Raw genomic sequence first — 6000 nt, 5'->3', positions numbered from 1 at the left:
ATTGAGACTATCTAGATGATTTTATCAAAGGTACTATGGGGACCATGGTCCTATGAAATCAATCTCCAATAAGTTATAAAAAAGTTAACAAATAAATTTACTAACTTATTAATTCCTCGTGACTCCAATAAAGACTCGGAATTGCACTCTTAAATTCATAGAACGTTCTATAAGCACTATAGATACATTATTAGTTATCCATTGTTATAGCCATAATTATCACTACATCCTCTATAGATGGTCTACAATGAGATGTGACTAAAATACCGTTTTACCCCTCATTATATTTTATCCTTAAAACACTTAGTTCCATGTAAATGATATTTCAGTAAACTAATATCAATTAATGAAATGAGATATCTATCATTTAACATCTCGAACCAAAGTAAAAGGAAACCATCGTTTTACTTATTCATCAGAAGCAATAGATGTTTATATCCATGATTAACACTCCTAAATAATTATAATACCGAGTTCCAAAGTGTTATATTCAATAGAATTTTTTAATATAATTTGTGGAAAAACATAATCGTTTGCTAAAAATAAGGTAACCAAAAATCCATATAAAAAAAACATTTCAAACATGCAATAGTTTGGAAGTATGCGCATACTTTCAAACTTATCAAACATTCAATACTTTTCAAATTGAAGTGTAATAATTTAAAAACATCCACCAAGCCCAAAATAAATTTTTGATTATCATATGGGTTCTAGTGCCCAAAACAGAAATTCCCAAAAGGTCAGTTCACATGTACATCCTCGAAGATAAACTCCAGCGGTCATTGATCCACTTAGCCTTTGAGCTTACCTACAAAATGAAACAACTAGGTAAGCGAAACACTTAGTAAGAACAACTTAGCAAAATAACTGATAACTCTACAAAATAGAGTTATTTTACCACTATTTATAAGCTAATTAGTGTTAAGTTCTTAAGTTTTTGAGTTTTTAATTGATTTATTAAGATTTTAAGTAATTTTGAATTTATTAATCTTACAGTTATTTTTTTAGAATTTAATATGTTTTTATAGATATTTTATTATAATATGTTGCAGTTTAATTATTTCAAATTAGTATTGTTAAGTTAAAAGTAAAAAGATGAACTATTGAGCTTAAATGTTTAAGTAAATTATGTTTTAACTAACATTTTAATGGAACTTATGTTGTATATTTTATTACTGAAAATATTTAGTTTTAATTTAATTTATGTTTATTTTATAGGGAATATGTTGTATTTTATTTGCTCTTGAAAAACAAGACAAATGAAGAAAAAAATGACATTTTTGAGAGAAAAGCAAAGGAAAACGGCACCTGCCTCAGCACTAGGCCAACGCCACCAGCCAGAGCTCCAGCCTTCAACCCACCACGCACCTGCCTAGCCATCAGCCACCTTTGGGTCCGCTTGACACAAGGCCCAACTGAAGCCACTCCAGCCACCTTTGGGCCCGCCTGCACCCATCGGCCCAGCCTTCAGCCAAGCTCCACCAGCCCACGTGGGCCTACGAATCACCCCAGGCCCAAGCCCAACAACCACCAGCCACCCAACCAGTCACCTTCCCCTTCTCATTGAGCCCAATTTGTTCCCTTGTCTCCTTGTCCTCGTGTCCAAAAATGCCATATTTTTACCTAAACTTTTCTACACATTTACCCCAAAATTATCATTACACCTAAAATTTACCCTATATGCCATATTATTTTTCATTTCAAATTTAATTTAATCAATTTAATTAATTTAAATTGATTATTTTAAACACTTTTTTTTGGCTATAAATAGGGGATTTGGGTGCTTAATTTGGAGGAGGAGGTTACACTACACAATTTCTATACTTTCAAGCCCACTCTATTCTCTTCATCTTTTTTTTCATTTTTGTCATTTTTCTATGTGTTTTTAGATGAAAAATTTAGGGGTTCCTCCTCCAAATTTTCCTATTTATGCTTGTAATTTTTTATTTTGTAATTTCTATTCTAGTTATGTGCTTCTAATCTTTTTCATAAAATTATTAAGATCATGATGGAGCAACTTGTAACTAGATGATATTTATGTGGTATGTTGATTTCCCTTGTAATGCAACAAAGTTTATGGATTTTTCTTCTTCATATATGTCTTTCATCTTTAAAACCTCATATTTTGGATTGTTAGATAATATTTCACTATGTTCTTCAGTTTACAAAACATAATATTCTTTGTGTAAGATGTGTCATTAAATTGTACACATACAATGCTTAGAACATAAATATTATGTTTTGCCTTATAAATAATGTTATTTGATTTTTTTTGTTTCATTATATTGATTCACATTAAATACTTTGAAATTATATTTTTTGAAAAGTGAAGAAAAATCCTATCTTTTTATAAATAATTTGTGCTTAAAATTATAAATCTATTTGGAAAATGATAGTTTGATTTATTTTAACTATCACTAAAACTTGGGAATCAATATACTAATAAGTATTATTAAACTTACATTTTTGTGGATTCTAGTATCTTAATAATCTTTCATTTACAATTTATTTTCAAATCATAATTGGTTTATTTTTATTCTCTTCAATAGCTTTATTTTAAATATTTTATTTTATGTTCATGACATTAAATCTCATCAATCTATGGAGCTAGGTTAGAATTTATTAATTTTGGTTTAAAATAGTTTTCTTTTTTATTTTAGACAACTCATTTGGGTTCGACATCCTTGCTTACATGATCACTATTCTATATGAATGATTCGTGCGCTTGCGATATAAATATTTAAAACATACTCATTTTGGGTCCATCAAGCTTTTGGCGCCGTTGCTAGGGAGTTGCAAGAAATTAAATGAAATTTATCTCAAGGTTATTGAATTCTTCTACTAGTTATTTAATTTTTGCACTTAAATGTATATATATGTAAAACTATAAAAAAAGATAAAAAGAAAATTTGGGATGGTTCTTTCACCCATAAAAAAGAACTTATTTATATATTAATATCGATTGCATTTTTTTAGTTGACGATACTTGTGCCTCATATCTATCATTTTAATTTTTTTTTATAGTTGATGGCACGTGTGCCTCCTAAATTTTGTTGCAATTTTTTTTTTTGTTAGTTGACGGCACTTGTGCCTCTTAACTTTTGATATAATCTTTTTATTTTTGTTGTTGTTATATTTTCATAGTTGACGACACTTGTGCCTCCTAGCTCTTGTGTTATTCTCTCTTATTTTGTGAAAGTTGATGGCACTTGTGCCTCCTAACTCTTGTTTTCATTTCATAATATTGTTTATGTTATCTTAAATTTACTTTTTTTTTCTTTTTCCTTAATTATTGTGTTTAGTACTCTTCTTGATTTCTTAAAAAAAATATCTTGAAATTGATCATTTTAATTATAGTTGGAATTCTGAGTACTACTATTATGAGCGCACAAATTTAACTTAAGGAGAAACTAATGATATGTATGATATGCATGAATCCATTGATATCCCTTTTACCCCTGACTATAATCCAAAATTTTCATGGAGTCATACCCAATCTCCAATAAATCAAGGGCATCAATTCAACATGCCTTATCAAAGTCATGCCCAATCCGATTATCATATCCCATTCAATAAGAAATGAATCAATCTTTAGAGGATACCCTACAACAGTTCATGCAATCAACCTACCAAATCTTACAAGACCAATCTCAGTCAATCTCAAAAATTGAGACAATAGTAGGACAACTAGCAACTGTTATAGAGTCGTTATAATCAAGTTTATCCCAATCAACCCATTCCCAATCCAAATAGTCAAATTGAAAGTGAAAAAGAGAATGAAGCAGTTGAAAAACTTGTAGTATGCATTCAACCCCCTAATGAAACAAAAGAGTTGGATGAAATAATTTTCGAGGCTCATGAGGAAAATGAAGAAGATATAATTATATCTAAAGAGCCCATAATTGAACAAATTTGTATATTTACTCAAAATGAAAAGGAGTCTAATATAGATATGCAATTTTCTTATTTTATATATATTCCATTAAAATTGCATATCTCTAATTTTCTTGTAGGTGTGATGTTATCAATTATTATTTATGGCATTAGCATCAAATTCATAACTCACCCTACAAATGAAATTCTACACCATCAATTGGGTGTAGTAGAAAAGTGAAATATATATATATAGTCGACACTACAAGAAAAAACAATATTCATAACACTTAAAAACTGTTAACCGGGAGTATTGATAACGCTTCTGAAAACGCTAACATAGCCCCTGTTATTAAAAGTCCTGTCTTTTCTATAACAGTATTCAAATGTTATGTTCGATGTTATCTTAAACTATTCAATAACACATTTTTAGTTGCTATAATATTCAAATAATAACATTATTTAGAGTATTTGGTTATAAATTTGAAGTTTAATCTTATACTTTATGCATAACACTTTCCAACTGTTATGAAAATTGTTATATTTGATCATTTTATAACGTTTTTAGTTCATTCTATTATATAAATCATAACATTTTGTCCCAATTATAATATATTATACAAAACAACCATAATTATTGTTAATTCTCCCAGTAATAGCATTTTGTTTTTTTGTAGTATGCATTTTTAATTGTTGTAAAAAGTTTTTTATTATTGTATTTTGATTAAAAAAATCACAATTGATCACAAGTGTAATATTAAATAGATCAAAAAATCTAAAATATTCAATATAAATGATAAATCATGAGTATTTTTACATTTGAAGACGAACTACTTCAAACCATGACACTGTCCACTTCAAAAGTTCTTAGTTCTAACTTGAGTTTGAAAGCATACATAATAAAATTCTATAGTCTTGCACATATTTTGCTTCAAAAGTAAAAAACAGAAACATAACAAGATACACAAAAAGTAAACCATGAAGCTTGCTCCACCCTCCAATTCATCCATTTCATTGTGCACTTGTCTTTGTTGTGAGGTTGATTTGCTTAGCTACACAAGAGTTTAAATAATTAATGCTTAAACTTAGAGTTAATAGTAAACTAAAAGAGTATGAAAAGAAAGAAAGTTAATAACCTCATTACGACTTTATAAGTTGGCAATGCAATTACACTAATTACACTAACTAAGCTGGCCATGCAATTACAATAATTACACTAACTAAGTTCGCCATGCAATTACAATAATTACACTAACTAAGCTGGCCATGCAATTACACTAACTACAGCACATAGGCATGAAAGATTGAAGATTTATGCTTGGTAAATTACTCATTAGAAAAGTTAGCTCAAACACTTTATGATTATGAAATGAAAATGCAAATGATACACCAACCAAACATATAAATATTTATATACAATACAACAAAAGAGTACAAAGCATAAACTAAGCACAACGATAGAAGTAAAAGATAAATGTATTTCTAAGAATGAGACAAATTAAAAGCATTTAACAACATGGTATTTAATAGAAAAGGAAAGAGACTTGACAAGATGCTCATCCAAATAAGCATAGATTCTTTACTCTTAGCTAAGAAATACACATAAACTTGAGATCACTACCATATCTTTTCAAGGTTCTTTCTAAAAAACAAACTCTGTTGCCTTAGCAAAATACTTGGCAGTACTATAGTCATATTTCATAATCTAATTGTGATATACATGAAAAAAAAAGTTACTTTAGTTTCACATGTACAACCACTTTGTAGATAAGAATTTATATAGGAAAACCTCACTTATTAGTTTTATTTGTGTAGAAAGAGGCTGTGACTTTTGTGGCAAGTCAAATGATATTGGTATTGAAAAATATATCTCTACATTTTGTTGACAAAAAACAGCTTGTAAATAATGAAAAAAGCCTTCAATAAGCAGAATTCTAGCAGATAATGAGATAAGTAAGCAACCCTTGGTATAGCAGATAATGACATGTCCTATTATGCATCAATAAGATTGAAAGAGAAGATAATGATTTTAAATGGTTATGGCTGCTCTAATTTGGATATGAAAATATGTCCCTTCAGATATTAGACATGCCTAAGACATCTTAAAATCTGCATAAATCAAATCTG

Source organism: Humulus lupulus, chromosome 9 (assembly GCF_963169125.1).
Source record: "Humulus lupulus chromosome 9, drHumLupu1.1, whole genome shotgun sequence".
Classification (NCBI taxonomy): Eukaryota; Viridiplantae; Streptophyta; class Magnoliopsida; order Rosales; family Cannabaceae; genus Humulus; species Humulus lupulus.
This window is presented reverse-complemented; position numbering follows the sequence as displayed.